A 21,713-nucleotide genomic window follows, 5' to 3' on the forward strand; every position below is an offset into this window, starting at 1 on the left:
ATGCAGTGAGTCAAGGGCAGAATTGGGAGGAGAACCCTGCTGAGCTTCTGCTACCCAGCTCTGTGCTGTGACCATAGAACCCTCTCTCATCACCCGGAACAATGCCTTTGCCTCTCCCAGCGCCTGCCGGTAGGGGCACACTAGAATATGCATTGCTACTGCGTGCACTCAGTTTAGCTCGCCAGGTCCCCAGTGTGGATTCTCTGGCTGTCTGGTACCTGACTGACAGACCACAAGCGATGGTTTTGAAGCATCGGTGCAAGTTGCCTGTCTAATGGGATTGTAAAACAATGGCAGCATGCTGATCTCTGCAGTGTCGCCTGTCCTGTTGTGTTTCCTTTGCTCCATGGGCTCAACCTCCACTGCGGTGCTGGAGCCTTGCAGATATTGGGGAGATGCCTCAGAACGAAGCCCCACTGGCTGCGGTCATGTGCAACAGTGACGATGCAACATGATTTGCATAATTAAAAAACTCCTTTTGAACAATGGTGCTGTGGGCTGCACTGATTCCAGGACCTCGATCCCTTGGCTTTCCATTCACTTATTAATCTACAGCAAAGGTGGCCTACCTTTGAGGAACAAAATGCCCAAACTCAAAAGTTATTTCTTAGTGATAGACCGAAATAGCTGAACTTCTCCACTGAACAGCTATCACCTGTGGGCCAGGATGATCTAACCACCGCCGAAAAAAGGGTCTGAAGAAAATAAAACCAGCACGCACGAGGGAATGCAACCATCTCGATAGAAGAGTGGAGCAGTATTTAGATTATCGTCCTCTGCACCCCAAAGTCTTTAACCCCATATGTTTGCTGCCCTCTCAGGTGCGCCCACAGTTCTCTGGGGAGGTAGGCCGCAGCTGGTGCCCCCACCCGCATGGCAGGCTATGGTTACTAAGTGCAAACAGGAACCAGGCAGGGAGAGGACACAGATGAAGGCAATATGGTCGTTGTAGCAGCATAGGAGACTCATGCTCATGTCATGAGGAATAGCAGGGCTTTCTTATTTGCCTTTTTGGCTGATAGACACCTGCTGGGAGCAACTTGAGGGACAGAGGCTGGAGGCAGTGCAGATAGAGACAAGGAAGGAGGTTGAGCTTGGAGCCATGTGAAAGGAGGCAGAGGTGGGCATGGAGAAAGGAGAGGAGGAGCTGAGAAGAGCCAGGCTTTCCTGGGCCAAGGGAGAAGTGATTTCTTCCCAGGCAGAGATCTAGCCATGCAGGCTTCATCCTGCATGGATGATACAAAATGTTCAGGGAAGCCTTTGTGATTGGAGAAGGGAATGGAGGGCTATGGAGAGGGGGAACCTCCCAGGGGAAAGGCCCGACTGTACAGGTTTTGTCTGAATGTAGCACTTACGCCAGAATGCTCAGTGTAGACAACCAGGAAGTGAGAGAGAGAATGAGAGAGACAATGTGTGTGTGTGTGCGCATGTGTGCACACTCCCTATTGTTACCATCTAGTGCCCAGTTTTTCCACTTTCCGTAGGGCCCAGCCTGAGACTCCGAGAGTCAATGAGGACTCTTTTTATTGACCTGAGTGGGAGCTGGAGCTTGACCTCACAGCCCAACCCTGCTTCCACGGATTTCAGTGAGCGGAGCTGTGGGCTGTAGCAATGGGGACCCTGCAGTGATCGCTTGGTGACATCACACCTGTCACCTGGATTTCTCAGCCGGAAGGGCCGTTACACTCAGTCTGACCTCCCGTGGGACATGGGCCAGAGAACCTCACCCAGTGATGCTGCACCAAGCCCACTGCGATTTAATTTGATCGGTATCACTACAGCTCTGCCGCTGGCTTTGAGCAACCCCAGGCGCATATTGTAATCTCCAGCCTTGGCTTGGAGTAGCCAGTGGCACAACCTAGGGGCATGATCTCGCCATGCATTGGCCCACTCAGTGAAAGACAAACGAGAGCCTGAGCCTGCATTTTCCCCAAAGTGGCAAAAGGCTGGAAAACGGGGGGTGGAATCTCTGTGCTTTGAGCAAAGGCCTTGCCAGCCCTGTTGTCTACAGGGGCCTGAGCCAAGTGAAAGAGGCCTAAGGATTCCTTCCCAGGGTGACAGTGGGATAATAACACTGATGAAAGGCTGATTAATCCCAGTCAGAGCAGGCCGCGATAGCGATCATCTAAAATTGAGCAGATTATCACTGATTTGTCATCCTGATTGTTTCAAAGAGCAGTGCAATTAGTTGTTCTAATTTAGCATCACTTCTCACTGAGTGGCGTGACAACAGGGACGTAATCAGCAGATTGGTACATGATGGCAGCCCCTGACTGGTGCAGCTGTGCCTGTGCCATTTTGTATTCACAGGATGGTCACCAAAATGGCAGAATATTACACATTAGTGTGCAGAGGAGAAAGGATCAAATTCTGCTCAGCAGTACAACTCTTAATGGGGGGATGGGACACGGCCAATATAAGAAGTGTTCCCTGTGATTGTTAGTGGAACCTGGCATGGATGCCCCCTGACTGTTTCAGTGCTCTGACTGGAGTGTCAAAGAGAAGCTCAGTAACTGGTTATGGAGCCTGAGCCCAGACTGGAGTCAGGCAGCACAACCCAGGCTGTTTTCCACGACTGCAATTTAAACTCTAGCCCAGAGAATCAAACTGTTGCTTTCCGTCCCCATAATACCTTTCTTCTTCCATTCACTGCACTGGAGGAACTTTCCTTTCCAGATGTCAAAGATCCTACAGCTTTTAGACTGGCCACTTTTAAAGGTGACTAGTCGGGGGAGTTGGTTCAAACTGGGTGCATTCAGCTACTCATTATATTAAATCTGGGAGCAGTACATTATTCCACAGTGAGGCAATCGTTCTTAAAGCCTAGCCAATTGCAGTAGAGAATTAAATATCTTTGCCACAATATTTCTGAGATTCCCTAGACATAGACTCATAGACTCATAGACTCTAGGACTGGAAGGGACCTCGAGAGGTCATTGAGTCCAGTCCCCTGCCCTCATGGCAGGACCAAATACTGTCTAGACCATCCCTAACATAACCTATATCAGAGTCAAAATAGGTCTTGTGGACAGTGAATGGACTTATGTCCATGAACATCTGAACTCAAATTGATACAGGAGTGGAAGAAGGAAACGTACTACAAAGGGCCTGTGCTGAAATCCAAGGGTGATGCTTACACCTGCAGGGAGCTGCAAACGTGGCAGTAGGCTTCTCACCTGAGACTGTAATAGCAATAGCTCCAGGATGTTCCTGAAGCAAAAGAAGAGGCTATAGCTTGACCGAAAGACAGACATAGGCGATAAAGGGGCAATGTAAAGGCTAAACAAGTGGAACTGCCAGCTGCTGTGAAATATAGTGAATCAATCGGGATTAGGCAAGTGCTGTGGATAGAAGCACTAAAACGTTAATAATAGGGGCCTATGACCCCCTAGTCATGCGAATGAAGCGAGCTACAGGAAGTACTGGGCAATGACAATACTATTGTGGAGACGGCTGCAACCTGCTCTCACTGTGAAATCCTTAAAATACAGAACGTGATGGAGACAGAAATGATGGATCTACTCAGTGAAGGATTTGAGGCAGGAGCTAGTAAAGTGCCAGAAGCAAAGAACCCCCCTCCTTCCTCTCCTGATGCCACAGCTCTGTGCCCTGGGAGCCATCAACCCTGAGTCAGACAGCGGAGAACGGACCAGTGCAGCTTTAAAGGAAATGCTGAAGAGTGCAGCTATTTAAAAAAAAAAATCACAAAAGATTTGTTATAAAAAAATTAGGATTTTTGAAATGGCAAATGATTGAATTTTAATTTTTCTCCCTTCCCCCTCTTTGCCACTAAGTGCAATAAAATGAATCAAGTCCAGGGCTCGTCTTTGCAACTTTTCAAAACGTTCACTTTGATTTTTTTCTTTTTTCATGTTTCCAGAGTTAGAGCAGAAAGAGGAATAGTGTCATCCTCCATTTCCCCTCATGCCGCCCAAACAAACTACTCAGCTAGTGCAGTCAGAGTCAAAAAAAAAAAGGGGGTGCGAAAAGGGAAAAAAATAAAAATCTTAACTTGAACTTTTTGCTGGTTTTTTTAAAGTAATTTTTTTTTAAATTTCTGTTAAAAATGTATATTTCATTTAGAAATTCCAATGGCAATTTTTCCCCGTGAAACATTTTGTTTTTGCTTTAACCTGAATTGTTATTGGGAACGTTTTTCAGTGGAACAGTTTGGGCCAGCTCTGTGATACGCATCTGAGCCATATCAAGTGCAACTGCTAAGCTCAGAGTCCTTCCCGGTCACTGTGGCCACATCACCCCTTCACCCTGTTGTATCCCTCCCCGTCTCCCTCTAGCACGGCATCAAGGTCAAGTGCTTTGACGCACTTCTCAGCCCTTCACAGCCCTGCCCCTCCTGGCTTGTTCTGTCATGTCTATGGCTGTGCCTCACCACGTCCTTTGCTCTGCCTGTGAGTTCAGCCTGGCTTCCCCCTTTCTCAGCCTCTTCCCAGCCTCTTCTTCACACTGTCCCAGCACTGAGCCCCAAGGCCATGCCTGCTCCTCAGACCTGCCTCTGCTGGGAGGCCTGGGAGACGCCAGCCAATGAACAGCAGCTTGTGGGCCCGATGGGGTTAATTGGTACTGTAGTTATGAGAAACAAGAAGACAGTTTCTGCGTGTCAGTACCAATTGTAAAGCTCCCGCCACCCGCCCACTCTGAGTACCTCACTTGTCTGCCTGGAGCCTAATCGCTTCACAGCTGGGACCTGGGCTTTGCGCTTGGTCATACAGTGCCACTCTTACTCGAGCCTTTATGCATGGCGCTCACCTAAATGTGTGTCTGTGTGTGTGTGTGTCTGTCTGTCTGTAGATGGCTCTGTGTGTGTGTGTGTGTGTGTGTGTGTGTCTGTGTGTCTGTGTCTGTCTGTCTGTCTGTCTGTAGATGGCTGTGTGTGTGTGTGTGTGTCTGTCTGTCTGTCTGTCTGTAGATGGGTGTGTGTGTGTGTGTGTGTCTGTCTGTCTGTCTGTAGATGGCTGTGTGTGTGTCTGTCTGTCTGTCTGTAGATGGCTCTGTGTGTGTGTGTGTGTGTGTGTGTGTCTGTCTGTCTGTAGATGGCTGTGTGTGTGTCTGTGTGTGTGTGTGTGTCTGTCTGTCTGTAGATGTGTGTGTGTGTGTGTGTGTGTGTCTGTCTGTCTGTAGATGGCTGTGTGTGTGTCTGTCTGTCTGTCTGTAGATGGCTCTGTGTGTGTGTGTGTGTGTGTGTGTGTGTCTGTAGATGGCTGTGTGTGTGTGTGTCTGTCTGTAGATGGCTGTGTGTGTGTGTGTGTGTGTGTGTGTGTGTGTGTGTGTGTGTGTGTGTGTAACACAAATTCCAGGATATTTTGATTTTGAGCCATTGGCACTGTATGAACAAGAGCAAATGTTTCACTTCAATAATATCTGAGTATTTCGTTTTGATAATGTCAAAACATTAATCTAATATTGGCTTTACTTGTTTATACTTTAATCTATGTGCATTTACCTATTTGTTTATTTGTCCCTCATTACCATAGACTCCAAGTGCCTTTCCCTCATTAAGGACTTTTTTTCTCCTAACACCACTGGGAGCCAGGGAGGGGCTCACAAAACCTCAGACAACTCAGCGTTTTCCTAGCGGAGCCCCTGCTCTTGTTTCCTGTCAGGTCTGGAAGCGGAACTGTTGCGGTAACCCAGGGGAAGCATCTAGAGATGGTTCCAAGGCCTGAAGCTCAGGAGTAGCAGGGTACTGCATGAACCCTGCCTTTGTAAGAGTCAGACTCTAAAGGGGCCCAGCGAAGCTCCTGGATAAGAGAACAAACCTTTGCCTTTTGCTTAAACAAATGGTCCTGGCTGTCCCTTTGCTCACTTGCAGTGCTCTCACCTCTGGGCCGGAAGGCCAAGCGAGACCAATAATGCTGCAAACCAAGACTTGGAGGCCTGCCCAGTGTAGAGCCTGGGAAGGCCTGTGCTACCTTGTTAGTTTTAAATAGCAGCTACTAGACCATACCACTAAGATCATTTCAATCCCGTTTCTGGGGCAGCCCTTACAGAAGCTAAAGATCCCTAGACTCTTCTCCAAAGAGTTAGAGATACGCTGCGCCTGGTTGCTGGGTGTGAGGAGCTGTTTCGGAGAACACTGGGCAATTCTGCAAAGCACTTTGGAGTACTCAGCAATTGTTCTGATTTAGTATTTGCCGTGCACTGACGGTGTGCCTAACACCATAGAATGGAGAGCCAGCCCTTGCCCTGACCTGCTGGTGAACGGCACACCCAGTCGAAAGCTGTGTTCCGAGTGCAGTCCTGTAGGCTACAGTCAGAGTCCTCGTTATCGTCAGCGTAACGGCACAAGGGATAGTTCATTTGGTATTTCAGTGAACTGGTGTCTGTAGCACATTTTGTTTTTTTGTGCACTCTGCAATAAAGACATTGAAAACCAAGGGCACTTTCCTCATTACAGCTCTAGTCCTCGCTTGTCATGAACAGGGGATTTTGCATAGAATTATAGAAAGGTGGGGCAGGAAGGGCCCTGAGAGTCATAAGTCCAGCCCCTGTGCGAGGTAGGGCCAAGTAACCCTAGACCATCCCTGACGGTTTCTCCAACCATCTCTTTAAAAACGTTCAATGATGGGAATTCACAGCCTCCCTTGGAAGCCTGTTTCGGCGCGTAACTACCATTAAAATTAACAAGTTTTTCGTAATATCTAATCCAAATCTCCCTTACTGCAGAGTCAGCCCATGACTTCTTGTCTTACCTTCAGTCCACATGGAAAACAATTGTTCCCTGTCCGTTTCATAACGGCCCTTAACGTATATGAAGACTGATATCGGTCCCACTCAGGCTTCGTTTCTCATATGGCTAAACATGCCCGGTTTTGTTTAACTTTTTCCTCACAGAGTTAAGTTTCTAAAACATTTTATCGCTTTGTTACTCTCCTTGGACACTCTCCAGTTTAGGAAAGATGTAGTCAACATGTGACACCCAGAATTGGACGCAGTACTCCAGCTGAGGCCTCGCCAGTGCTGAGTAGAGCGGGTCAGTTACCGCCCATGCCTTACAACCAACACTCCTGTTAATGCAGCCCAGAATGGTATTCATGGTTTCACAGCTGCATGACTCAGATTCCATTTGTGCTCCACTATAACCATCTGATCCCGTTCAGCAGCACTGCTCCCACTCAGTTAGTCCCCATTTTGTAGTTGTGCATTACGTGCTTCCTGATTAAGTGAAGTTCTTTGCACTTTTCTTTATTGAATTTCATCTTGCTGATTTCAGAGCAATTCTCCAATTTGTCAGGGCCGTTTTGCATTCTAATCCTGCCCTCCAAAGTGCTTGCAACCTCTCCCAGCGTGGTGTCATTTGCAAATGTTGTAAGCTTGCTCTCCATTCCATTATCCAAGTCATGAATGAAATATTGACTGGTACCAGACACGGACTGATCCCAGTGGAACCCCCCTAGATACATCCTTGCAAATTGATAGTGAACCATTGATAACTACGCTTTCAACCAGTTGTGCACCCACCAGATGGGAAATGTGATCTAGATGAAATTACTAAGTTTGCGTTTGAGACTGTGCCAAAAACCTTACTGAAATCAAGATATATCATGTGTACTGGTTCCCCCATCCACTAGGCCAGCAACCCTGTCAAAGAAGGAAATTAACTTGGGCTTGTCACAACCAAACCGTGCCAAATCACCCAAACGTTCAGTCCAGTTACCGCAGCATTCACCTGCCAGTTGATCTAAAGGGCAGAGTCCTGGGAAGGGCTATACTGGCTGGTGGTGTGAACGTTTGCTGTGGAAGCAGAGGCTGGAAAAGCAAGCAACACCGGACTAGGATATGTGGTCCTTCTCAGTCGATGGCTTAGGTCAAGGCTGCAGCTCTGTGCAGTGGCTGAGGGGACAGGGTGGCCGAGGAAACTGAAGGATGACATTTTTAAATATAAGCCCCAGTAGAAAGACTGTGTCTCACTAGGGTTTCTTTGCCTCTGTGCTTCCTAAGCCTGGCAGCCATCCCAGCTGGCTCCAAGTCTAAGATGAAAATACTCTTGCAAATCCCACTCATAAAAATACCTGTTGTATTTCCCAAACATGCCTGAGATAGCTTCCAGAGGGGCTAGGAGCTAAAATAAGCTGCATGAGTTCAGCGCCCCAGACTAGGGAATGGGCATTTTCCATGAGGCTCACTGTTCCTGGCAGTATAATGCACAGGACTGAGCAGCATCATGGCAGCTGTGGTGCCATTTAACAGAGACACAAGAATCAGTCAGGAGCCATGTCTGCACTAGCAGGAGAAGCCACCTCACCTTTGCAAACTTTAAAAGCAGCCGGAGGAGCCAGCAAACCTTTGCACTCAACAGACTCCTGCAAAAATAAAACAGTTTTGCTGGTTAGCAGGAACCCGGACACCTGTTCTTACCACAAAGCCCCCTTTGTACAGGTAACCTGATCCCCTGGGAGCTGTCACGTTATGGGGCAAAGGTTTGGGCCCCAAACCTAACGTAGTCATGTAAAGAGTGGGATAAACTGTATAAAAGGTTCCAGTGGAGGAACAAAGGCAGAGAGGCCTGCTCAGAGCTGCGAGGGGCCTGTGTGGCCTTTCAACTTAGCTACATTGAAATGCACACAGCCCCCCTTTGTATGGTGTCACCCAGCAGGCTGGTATTGTTGGCTGCTTTAGACTCTGGGGGAGGGCGTGTCATTCTGAGCACACCCACAAACTCTCTTCTGTTTTGCTTCTTGGGAAACTTTCAGCCACAGGAAATAAAGAAAAAATGGGGAACAGATCTGGCCTGCATGGTGAAAGGAATGATCCTGAGAGAGAGTCATGGCAACCGTGGGCCAGGGGGAGGAGAATGGTGGTAAGAGCCTCTTCTGCCCAGCAGCTTGCTGAATGTCTCGATGCAACCAGGGAGTAAAACGCTGTGTCATTGATAGAACAATACAATCCCACCTTGAGCCCCGCAGAGCTGGGCGGGGACACTTCGGAGATGGAAGAGTTGCAAGGTACAGCAGGAAATGGCACTAGGGCCCCACTTCCCCATCAGGCCTAAGCCAGTTCCCTGGTGTGGTGACAGGGGGCCTTGTGCAGCACGAGGGGCTGTCTCTTGGAGCAACTTAGCAAGTATGCCCACAGCAGGGTCCACCTGCTCTCAGCTCAATGGAGGGTCTTCCCTTCCTGTCCCAAAGCATTGGCTAGTTATAAACAGCTGTTGTGTGCCACCCCAGGAGGTGGCTGCATTGCATTACTGGAGGAAACAACCCCTTTATCCATCGTTCAGTGTCACTTGGCATGACCAGTGCGTTACCAAACAGCCACCCGGGTATTGTATAGGAGAGAGCAGGGCTGGGCCTAGTTTCTTTAATGCCTTACCAGGCTCAGGTTTTGGTGAAGGGGGCTCCTGCTCCAGCACCTGCCCAGATCTCCCAACAATTCATAACTAAACAGCAAAGATGTCCAGCTGCCCGAGAGGCTCCGGGTCATCCCTTTTTTTTCATTTCCTGCTGGTGCATCTGAACAAGACTTAGGTTATTCTTTTTAATGCCAGAGCTACTGCTTTCAAAGCCAGAAACATTGCCTGGCTCCCTTAGCAGCGTCCCTGTGCTCACGTCTGCCGTTGTCTCTGTGCTGCAGCACTGAACAGCCAGAGACGCCAGCATTCCCCGACCCAGTGGTTTCCCTCCCTAGTTCTGAGTGGGGATAGGGCCGCCTGAAAGCGCTAGCAGGTCCTGCCTGGCCTGGGCAGCACAGTTACTGGCCTCAGCGACAGTCTCTGTAGCACATGATCCTGCTGTATGAAAACACCTCCAGGAAATAAAGGGACCTGGACTACGTTCTGCTCGGAGGGACACCTGTCCACCCCATTCACTGGCCTGGGGCACTGCACGGGCACTCGAGAGCCGACTAGGGTAAAGAGCCTGGTTTTCCCGGATGATAATGTTATTGCTTGAGGTGTCCCTGGCTGCTCTGCACTAAGGTTTATTTGGCAGGGCAAATGCCACCCTACCTCTTTGGACAATTGCTTTCTGAATCGCACTTAGCACTGGATAGATGGCAGTGTTCAAAGTTACCACTGCACTTGCATTGCCTTATATGTCAGCAAGTGCTACTTAATGATCTGTCAATGAAGGGAATGCTGGGAATGGGCCGGGCTGCGTGTGAAATATCTATCTGGAGTCTATAAATAATGCAGCCTTTTTATGCTGTGCATAGTGCCGAGCTCCCCGGGAGGGGCAGCTCCCTGCTGCAACTGGAGGAGTCTGCCCGTGAGTTGGGAATGAAACAAAGAAGATGAAATACAGCAGGGGAAACTGTTCACTTTCTGAATGACTCGAGCACATGCTTCAGATGTTTATGGACAGGTCCTCAGCAGATGTAAATCAGCACCGGAGCTCATGGGCTCTGCCAGCTTGCACCAAAATCTGGCCCTTAATACATATCCTATGTTTAATCAACGCAGATTCCCACAGTAGCAACGCCCCCCCCCCCCCCATTGCTTTATTTCTCACGTATATTTACAAGCAAACTAAAGCTGGCTGGGTCCAGCCCATTGCTGTGAACAGCAGCGAGCAGCAGTGTTCCCCAGATGGTACCACTGCCCCACTCGCTGTTTCTGCTGCCCGTGCACACGAGGGGTTCTTCTTAAACGCCACTCTGCATATGGCAATACGAGTCCGTTTTTCTCTCTTTCCCTATACAGGGAAAGGACCTGGCTATGGGAAAATAAACTGAGATTTTTATTAAACTGCTTTTCAGTCCAATAGGCTCTCTGGCAGCAGCTGGGTCTGCCTGGGTGCATGGAAGCGACCAGCACATCTTGGGGGCACCAGCAATCTCCATGAGTGGGGAACTCCCTGCCCACATTTTCATGCTGCTTTCCCTGAGGCGGGCTAATGGCTGCGTAAAACTGTGTGTAACTGTAAATGCTTAAACGCTTGGCAGAAACTCCTTTTTCTGTAGCTAAGGCTTGCCGCTTCCTACCTGCCAGCGAATAAAGCCTTGTGGTGCACAGCGTGTGTGGCTCCCAAATGGACTGTGTAATTTCAGGTGGTGCCTGGCTTCCAGCATGTGGAGGGGAGATTGCAGCAGGGTTGAAATGTCTAATGACTAAAGGGTTAAACGCATGCGATTAATTACGGGATGCATTCCTGTCATAAACAAATATTCTGTCATTGCTGTGCATCTCCTGTGAAATTTACTGTGAGCAGCGCCTGCGATGACATCTGTATAATTAATAACAGCAAAGCAGGAGTAAGCTGGTGTTGCATCAACAGTGCAATGATTAGGAAAAACTAAAACCCCATCTCCAGTGAGGCCCTAATGTTATCTGCCCTGGAGCAGGTGGAGCTGCCCAGTGCAGGGGCTGGCTGCCTGGGCTGAGCCTGGCTTTTATTTTTAACACCCTGCTCCCAGGCGGTGACAAGCCCTCGCTAAGTGAGGTAATAGCCAATTGATTTTGTTCCGTTTTGCAGTGGGCAGTAATAAATCACACGGCTTGTCAGGGGGTGTTTCATGTTTTCAGTGAGAGTGTGCCAGCAATTAACCAGCAGAAAGCTCCTGAAGACGTGGCTGCAGCCTGAAACCGAGGTACGAAGGGCCTGTCTCCACCAAAACAGAGTGACGAGATTTAAAGGGACTTTTTGTGTGTGTGCAGGCACTGAAATGGACAGACAAGTAGTTGATTGATGAGCTGAAGGACCCAGCCACACCATTCAATGAAACAGCTGCCTGCAAAGGGACATCAAGGGAGAGGTGCCGAGAAAGTAAATGAAGAGCAAATTCACTTCCTTATGGCCAAGCACTTAGTTCTCGAATGCAGCCTCCTTCCTGCAGGGGCCGGAGGGATCTTGCACTGGGCTGGGCTCGCTATGAAAGCGGAGCACTGGGCCTCCTGCTGCAGGTTCCCAGAGTTGTTCTCTGTGGCACGGTGCAAAGGGGCTGCCTTACCACTACACCTTGGTGCTGACATTGTGCTCAGATTTGTAAAAAGCACAAAACTCAGCCCGTGGGCTTGTGATGGAGGCTGGTCACAGACAGAGCCCATCTCCACTGTAGGGTCCCACCCAAGAGGAGAAACCAGCAGTCACCCATTAAAAGAACTGTTCCCAACTGACACCTAGCAGATGAACTGACTGGGGAAGCCCTGGTCTGTGAGTTTGCTGAGAGCCTTCCAGTGGAGCTGGCTGCGTTAGCAAACTGGCAGGATTAGAGCGAGCAGGCCAGGGGGCTATTTATATCACTGTGGGACACGGAGCCTCCTTTCACTGGCACTGCAGCCTGCCTGGCCTGGGCTCCAAAGTGGCCCTGGCATGTTTTAATTGGGCTGAGATTTAACTGCTGGGCAGTTTCTGGCTCCTTGGCCTAGACAGCAGCAATATGTCACTGGCCAGAGTCCCTGTACGACCAGTGGGGGCTGCTCTTGCCCCCAGATGGGAAGGAACAGCCAGTGTCGTCTGGACTTGTGGGCAGAAGAAAGGGGAAGTACTGAAGCATTAATGAGTGGGTGCACAGAAGAGGTGACCCTCTCTTGCTGGTGGGTGCCCAGTGTGCGAGTCCAGGCAGCTGTGTGTGTGTCTGTGGGAGAACGAGCCAGGCTCTCCTGGGGAAGAGAGAGTGCTCATGCCTCGCTGCCTGCTAGTTAAGGATAAGTTGCTGAATTGTTTTACCATGTGAGACATTTTACCAGCTTGGAAGCAGAGATGAGAGAGGAAACACAAACGCTTTCTGCGCTAGTGTTCTTTCTGCTTCAGCCGCTGACAGCTGCAAGTTTCCCTTGTTCGCAGCTTCCCTGCAGACCTGGACTTTGGCTGCTTAGCTGAACACATGCTTCACCCAAATGCAAACCGTACAGCCATGCCCAGGATTTCCACTGCAACGGGCTTGCGCCTGCATTTCAAAGCACTCGAAAATACAAGCCACAGTGGCCTTTGCAGCTGCTTTGCTACTTGGTTGCTGACTGCTCAAGCAGGGCTGTCTTCCACTTTTCCTTCCATCTGGCAGATGTTGCAGATGTTGCTCTCGCTTCTATCTCCTTGTTCAGCACAGCTCACGGCGCAGAATGTAGGAGACTGCTGTCCTATCCTGTCCCCAGTCCATCTGCTATGTCTGCAGCAGAGCACGAGTCAGACAGCCTCTGGGCTCCACCTTTACTTCTGTTACTAGAGAGCCCCAGTGACCGATGTGGAATTAGAGAAAGGAAATGAAACGCAGAAAACTCCAAGCACTCCATGTTCAGGGCACAGGAGAGGCTGCCAAAAGGAGCTTGCCAGGCTGGCTGCAGGACTGCGGTTCTCCAATTCTACGTCACTCATCGGCCTCATTCACTGAAGGGGATTTCCCACCCCTGCCTATCCCCCATTCAGCTCTCCTGGGGACAATTGGTCGAACTCATGTGGAGGCTGACAGATGCTGGGGGCTGACAGGCTGGTCTTGCGGGTGTGCCCAGCAGCTTGGCTCTTCAGGGCCATATTACCACAGGCCAGGAGGCTTGGGTCACAGGGGCAGCAGTTCTGGGGATGCCATCCTGGCAAGGCAGTGAGGCTGGCAGGCATGTACGGGGGAGCGAGAGCAAAGGGAGCCGGAGGGAGGTGGTGTGCAGGCCAGCTGGCACAGGCAGAGCTGCTATGGCTGGCATGCTGACGAGCTGGGCCTGAGCTGAGGGCTGGGGGGAGGACGAGAGGTGGGTCCAGGACGGGCTGCAGGGCTGGCTGAGGCCTCTGGCTCTGTGAGAGACAGGGCTGCAGGGCAATGCGGTGGTGTGCTGCAACCCGGTGTGGCTTAGAGAGCAGGGGGCCTGTGGCACTAAAGGATCAAGAGGGGAATGTGTATGGGATGAGGGTCTGGCTCATGGTGCTGATCCCACCTGGAGTCTCCGGAGCCCCCCGTCACCTGGGGGAGCGTCGCCAGAGGCACAAGCCTCTCAGAGGTGAGCGCTCTTGGTAGGGGCCATGTCTGTTTACACGTTACAGGGGTCCCAGCACATGGGACACACTAGAGTTTGAATAATGAATAACAACAAGGCTCATGCAATTACCCTCCTGCCATCGGCAAGCAGAGCGTGGGAGCTGCTCATCCGAGCTCGGTGAACCAGGCCTTCGGGGAGCAGAAGGCACCATTTTCCAGGATCCTCTTCTAACATGTGGGTTGCTGGGGATTTTTGCTCGCACCAAGTGACCCACAAAGCCCGGGAACCAGACACTGCAAATACCCAGCATCGGCCGTTTGGAGAAACGAACTGCACAGAGCAGGAGAACACGGGCCTGAAATCCGAGCCAGCCTGCCAAGAGGTGAGCCAAGATCTGACCAAACGGCTCCTGTGCTCAGGTCTCACCCAGCTGCCTGCAGATGAGCTTGGAGGCGATGAAGTGCCTCGTCTGGCTGCGTTACACAGATGTGTCCCCTAGCTAGTGGAGCGGGTTCGAGGGCCTGGATCTTGTGTCGCTGCCGCTCAGCCTAGAGTGCCAACAGCCCCATATTACCCGGGACTGCCCTTAGGGCTGCAGCTCTGTATGACAAGGTGGGGAGTACTGGGTCTGCAAAATCAGCAAGGAATACCCCGGCCAATGGCAGCAAGTCCTGCTTGGTGTTATAACAATAACAGTGATAGTGAAATAATAACGGGGCGGGGAGTAGGGGGCTAAGAAAACATCCCTTCTCTTTGAAACACAGGGTTGGCAGCCCTAGTGCAGCCTGTGCCCCTCAGCTCACCTTTGGATTTTGTTCTATTTCAGCGAGTGACTCTTTGGACTGTTACTGGAGTAATTCCCGGCTGCGTGGCTGCCAGCATTGGCTGAGGAATGCACTGCGAGTGAGCAGTTGGGGTGATGGAGGCCTTGCAGCCAGCTCTCTGCATCTGGTAGCAGCAGCATGGCTACCATCTGGGAGTCCTCAAGCAGGAGTTATTTCCCTGGAATCTTTGTTACTCTGGGAAGGCAGTGAGCAGCCTCGGAGATAGCGGTGGGGTGAGGGTCGAGCCCCTGGGGAATAATACCGATTTCAAAGCAAGGCCTTTCACAAAATTCATTTGCATTGGGAAATAAGGAACGACTGTGTTTTGCATTCAAGCTGAAGGAAGCCAGTCCCAGGAGAGAACAAATGGGAGCAAGAGGCCCATTGATCCCCAGTCAGAATAAGGAAACCATCTTGGGGCTTGTTGCTCCCCCTGTGTCCTATGACAGCAGGGTTCTCTTTCCTGCCCCATTAGTTTAGCCACGTTTCAGTCTACCACCCTTTTCCCTTGTTGCTGTTATGTGACTAAAGCATCCAAAAGAAACCAGGCTTAAAGCAGGAACCCGCCGCCCGCCTTGGAACACACCCACAGCCTGTGTGTCAGGAGGAGTTAAATGTTAGCAGAGCTGCCTCTGCCCCAGGGATGCACTGGCCGCCAGTTTCTGGAGACACTGCTGAACATGACATGTTAAAGCTCAAGTCTCTTTCTTAGGGAAAATAATAATAAACAAGCTCTGCTGCTCTGAAATGGGTCAGATTAGAGCATCCCAATGCTTTGAACGTTTTTTTAATTGGTTTTGCCTAATCGGTTACATTACAAGGCGCTCTCAGTCATCCCATTGTAGAGCCAGGTGGCAGCCGTGGAGGTTGTCCCAGAGTCTATCCTCTCCCAGGAGGGTCGGCATGCATTGTTTTCTTAAGTTGGATAGAAAAATGCATCCCTAGAGTGATTGTACAGGGCAGATCCCAATCCCTTGTAGCAATGGGAGATTTGTCACTGACTTCCAGGGCCATGGATTACATGGAGGATTTTACATCAGAGCCAATTAGAATGGTCCAGGAAGCAGGACAATCACATACTGCAGTGGGTTTTGGGGCCAAATTTGTAGCCTGAATCTTTGGCACCTGCATGGGAGCCCTGTTCCTTTTTCTGCTGTGCAATTATTAGAGCTAGAGGCTGTGACTAAGTAAATACAGGTTCAGAGCCAGTTCTTAAGGAGTTTGGTGCATTTGAGGTTGAAAACAAGTAGAAGCAGCTTTTACCACTTCAAAGTCTTTATAAAATAGAATTTTTGAAAGGCTGTTACTTAACTCACCTTGATCTCATCTGTATCCTACTAGGTGCTACATCTTGCTGTACATTCTCCAGCTGTTAGCTAAGTATAATTAAATCTTTGAAAGCCAGTTAGCAAAAAGTAAACTTGGGTGAATAATACTGCTTCCTTTTTATAACTTAATCAGAAGACTGATTTTAAAGGAAGAAAATTATCAGTTGAATTAGAGACTTTGTGCCCTACTTTACACTACAAGCTGTCTTTGTGTTGCAATCTAATCTCAGTTTGTGGTTCTGAATGGCGAACTTCATACAGAAATCCCTACTCATCAATTTAAGCATTTATCCTATGTACACTAAGTGACCCCATTCCATTGCTATTCCAGTCCAGATCTTACACACAATTGTGACAGATTACACCCCATGTTCATCCTTTTTACAAGTATGTTACGTTTTGTACAAAGTGTGCCTTGTGAGGTATCATCTGAAAACTCATAATTTGCTGATCATTACTGTCATGGTAACATATGTGTGGCAACACTGTATGAAAAATGATAAGATTCTACGTCTACCATGCTGTAACATGTTCCAGAGTTCTCCAGAAACACAGACATGCTGATGCTCTGTCCAGGTATCAGCATTACCAAATGGAGTCTCATGGGCTTTCAACTGGCTAAGCAGCTATTCTTTGGCAGGAAGAAGGGTGTGAGTGAGAACTTTACTACTGGCAATGGAACAGCTGGGGGTTTTGATACAAACAGACTGGCTGGTGCCTGAACCCCTGCTGGAGATGATCCTCAAAGAGAGGAGGAGGGTATAAGAATGAGAAACAGAGGCTCTCAAATTACCTCTCTCCCCTCATCTCTACTCACAACATGAACAATGTTTGAAAGACAAGGAAGCATCTTTGAACTGAAGGGGAGGTCCTGGCTGAAGCAAGCCAGTCAGACTGCTGTAAGCTTATGGTAAGAAAAACCTTTTTTGCTTTTAAGTTCACTTAGCTTGCTAAATTAGATATTAGTTGACGTTTTTATCTTTTTATTTTCTTTTTAACCAATTCTGACTTTTATGCCTCATTACTTGTAATCACTCAAACTCTATCTTTCTGTTGCCAATAAACTTTTTATTGTTTTATCTAAACCAGTGTGTGTTTGAGAACCTCCACTTCAGATAACAGGGTTTGTGCATAGCATTTTCCATTGACTAAATGATGGGACTTTCTATGAGCTTGTATTCTCCGGGAGGGTGCTGGGCAGTACAAAACACACATTTCTGGGGGAACGTCTGGGGCTAGGGATTTTCAGGAATCATCCAATTCATGAGTGACTGGCCAAAGCTTTCATGTAATTCAGCTGAGAATTATTTTGCATGCTAGAGGCTGTGTGTGAACTGACCAGGAGCAGTTATTCTCACAGCAAAGCCATGTAAAAGGATTGCAGGTGAACAGCTGTTCTGCAGTGCAGATTGTACTCTGGGTAATGGCACAACTTTACCAATGCACCTGGCTCTTGCCAGCCGCCCCCTTTGCTATTCCCGTCCTGGCCCTCGTCAGCTGGGTCTGCCAGCGTGTGCTGGTTTTGAGAAGTCACCAAATGCCCAGTTGTGGGATGCTCCCAGCTGTTGCTTCTTGTGGCCCTTGAAACTGGATCCTGCATGTCCTCACAAGGCTGCTGGTAAACGTGGAGGTCACCAAGAGCTGCTGAGGCTGTTCCTAAAACACAGAAATGCTGAGCCAACGGCACCACCCAGGGAATGGGGCTGGAGGCCCTGACTAGCAGCTAACCCTGGGATAGCGAGACAATGGATAGTTAATAGTCCTCAGGTTTGCTCTGAGTGGTGGATGGGAATCTCCGATCCAGCCGCAGCAGACAGCTGGACAGTGAGTGGAAGACCACACTGGAAAGATGGTTGTCTCTTCGCCACATGTTCTGCTGTGCAGTACATGTCCCGCGTAATGGGCCTGATGCTTCTCTCCCATGTGCCGTGTAAAGCAGGAACGCCTCTCCTGAGGTCAAGGACCGCGAGGAGCACCAGGCCCTACTGCAAGGCTCTTGCTGGCAGACCTGGAGCCCTGGACTCTGTAGGAAATGGAGCATCAAGCGGTAGAGACATAGCTGGCTGGCGTTGCCTAAAGGAGTGAGCTGCCCCCCACCATCGACTTTCAACGGGCTCCTTCAATCCCCATGACACCTCTGGAATCCCAATGTTCCCTGGGTCTCTGCTCTGACTCAGTTCATTCATGTGTCCTGCTCACCATATTGTCTAGTATTTGGGGAAAACCCCATGTAACGGTTGAAAAGGAGTCAGGTTTTGTTGCTGGCCCTTATTTTAGAGACCAGCTCAGCTCCCAGAGCCAAACGCCTGAATCCTACCTGTGCAGCTTGGTCACATCTTCAGCTCATCCCTGATCAGACCCTGCAGCCTGAGCCACGCTGGAGACTTCGGGGTGTTGCTTATTCCCTCGTGTTTGCCTCCCGGAGTCTCGTCTGTGGTTAGCACCCTTTGGAATCAACTATCTCGCTCAGAGCCCACATCTCCTCCCCTTGCTGACGCTGTGCTGTTCTCAGCCTCGCTCTCCTCCTCCGCCCCACCCAAGCTGGGTTGTCCTGCTGGAGTGTGATGGACACACCGATGCTAGTCGCTTTGTCCCATGTACCCAGCTGGTAGGAATGCCAGGTGGCTCTGATGTGGTCCTTGCCACTGTTCACTGCACCCGACTCTCCTTTTGGCAGCGAATCTTGATGCTGGCTGGTTTTCAGCAGCACGTCCCTGCTGGGCGGTACTGAAGTGGGAGTGGCAGCTCCACAGCATCGGAGGGGCCAGCATGATCCTTCTCTAGGTGAGACTCCATTGCTCATGTGAGGGGCTGCAGGGATCTCTCCATGTTCATGAAGCTGGCAGTGTCTAGAGTCAGCTTGGTCCCATGTGCTGCACAATCTGGGGAGACACTGAGCCCCTCTGCTACAGCACTGACCACACACTTCAGAACATAGGAATTTGCAGACTGGCTCAGACTCGAGGTTGGTCAAGTCCAACGGCTGATCTCCAGCAGAGGCTAGCGCCAAGGAAGGTGCAAGAACACTGCAGCAGGCAGCCATGGAACAATCTGACCCATAAGAACATAAGAACGGCCGTACCAGGTCAGACCAAAGGTCCATCTAGCCCAGTATCTGTCTACTAACGGTGGCCAATGCCAGGTGCCCCAGAGGGAGTGAAGCTAACAGGCAATGATCAAGTGATCTCTCTCCTGCCATCCATCTCCATCCTCTGATGAACAGAGGCAAGGGACACCATTCCTCACCCATCCTGGCTAATAGCCATTTATGGACTTAGCCACCATGAATTTATCCAGTTCCCTTTTAAACACTGTTATAGTCCCAGCCTTCACAACCTCCTCAGGTAAGGAGTTCTACAAGCTGACTGTGCGCTGTGTGAAGAAGAACCATGAAGGTCTCGGCAGCATGCCTACTAGCTAGAGACCCCCTTGAATGCTGAACCATGAGGTTTGATATCCCGGCCCCATTTCTGTAGATAAACTGTTCAATGCTGGGAGTTCCTGTTGTTCACATTAATGGCCAGCCCCTCTCTGACTCTTGCTGAGTTCTTGGCCTTGAGGACCCTGTGGCAGTGACTTCCACAGCCTGCTCACAGGGTAGGTCAGAACAAGTTTGCGAAATGTAACAGGCCAGGCTTCAGGGTAGTTTGCACCACGAGGCTGGTGAGGCAGCTTTACTGTGATGTGAAGTAGCAAAATTCTCTGTCACGTCTGTGGGTTTCCAGGGCCCCACTCTCAATTTATTTTTCCTTCCTTCCTTTTATTTTCTAGCAGACCAAGTGTCACCATTGTTAGGTGATTAATACGAGCGGTGAATGTACATCCTGGGATTTTATGAGTAGCTGGGTGCTGGGCGATGCCAGAAGCAGGGAATGTTTTATCTTCCACTTCTACAGTCCCTCTTGCCAACTTCAGGTTCTAACAAAATTCTCTGTCTGCACTTTGGCTCTATTTGTTGACATGGAGTGAGACTGACCAGGGGTGACACAGTTCACTCAGCCCAGGCAATGCCTCACATGGCCACAAATCCCCTAGAAACAGCCTGGAAACATGCAGAAGAGGAAATAGCCATTTGGAATAAAGCAAGATGTTCACAGTTCTTTGATTCTGCAGTGCTCTGGAAGGAGGCTTTCCCAGGCATTCGGTTTAAAGCTCTGTCTTTGACTCGGAGATGTGGTGGGGATGTTTACGTGGAAATCTGGTGAAAAGTCTGAAACCTTTTTAGTTCTGGAAGAGGGCTGCATTTTTGTTGTTTCAAGAACAGCTAATTGATGACGCTATAAAACAATGTGACCTTTTTTGCCTCAATGGCAACATTCCTTTCTGTGGTATTAACTGTCAATAAAAGTACAATGCTGATGCCAGAGGAGGTTGAGCAGCACATCAGTGTAGCTCTGATTTTCTGTTCGCGTCTGCAATCCAGTGTGCTGGCCGCAAGCCCACTGAACTCATTAAGCCCCACTACTGTGATAACACTCACGTTAATCCACAGCCTTGCAGTGTGCAGTAGATCGTAGACAAGGGGCCAGTTCAAGAGCCGGAGGTATCTGCAAACACACACTGCTGTCTTCAGGGTTTCTGACTCCAACACCTCTAACACAGGTGGGAACTCCAGATACTGTACTCCGCTTTCACTTCTCATTTTCATCAGGGTGGGGTTTTGTTGTGAACTTGGCAATTAGCTGTTCGTGTAAATCATTCCCTATATTTTATAGTCCATCAGTAGTCCTGGGTTTACGTTGTATTAACCACTAGTGGTTGGTAAAAGGAAGTTTGTCTTTGTCAACATATCAGTCTGTGTCAACACTTGACCAGCAGAATCCCCCAGTGCTTGTAACATGCCTGGGGAGGGGAACTTGTTCTGGTTTGGAGAAGCTCCCGGCTCATGGACAGAGGTTAAAAGTAGAGTTGGCTGTAGAAGGCAGCCAGACCCCATGGACAGGCCCCGGCTGGTTCTGTATAAGGAATCTGTTTTCTCTGTTACGGTTGGGGATGCACAATTCCACCTCTAGCCTTCAGGTGGCAAAGCCATTGAACCTGCACCAGCCGAGTGGGTTTCTTTATCGATTGGAGGGTGGGGAAGTGGCAGAAGCTCAATTCCCAGTGCCACTGGTCAGGTCCAGGATTGTAACCACAGTCCTTCTTCACTGCACGCGCCAGGCAAGGAAGTCGTTCTTGCAGTTCTTGCCCTCTGGGTGGGGGACGAGGCTGAGATTACCACACGCTATCAAAGAGATGCAAATAATGTGCTGTGGATCAGCTCTCTGGTGAGTCTGGCCTCTTCCAGAATATCCATCTGCAGCTTGTGATTCCCTCTCAGTATTTGTGGAATCATTTTAAATGAGCGTTCTGGTGCTTTTCTGTAACCCTGCCATTTAATCAGGCGCTGTTCCCTGCGAGTGTCTGCAGGGGCCTGGGCCCCGCTTAAATCCCACTTCAGCCCGAGTGTGCTGTATCTGACCTGTGCTGATTGGTTGGGATTGGTCAGCTAGGTCACGTGCTGGGATTTCCGTTACCTGAAGGCTGAGGGTGCCAGCACTTCTGGCATGAATTCTCAGGTGTTGGGAACAGGATTAAATCTCTTATTTAAAGTCATGGGCACAAGTGTCACCCTCGTGAACGTTCACACTGGTAAACCTACAGCTTGCAGAAATCTCCCATGGAAAGGGGCATGAATGTGGCTGAAATAGGAGAATTCAA

This window comes from Gopherus evgoodei, chromosome 13, assembly GCF_007399415.2.
Source record: "Gopherus evgoodei ecotype Sinaloan lineage chromosome 13, rGopEvg1_v1.p, whole genome shotgun sequence".
Classification (NCBI taxonomy): domain Eukaryota; kingdom Metazoa; phylum Chordata; order Testudines; family Testudinidae; genus Gopherus; species Gopherus evgoodei.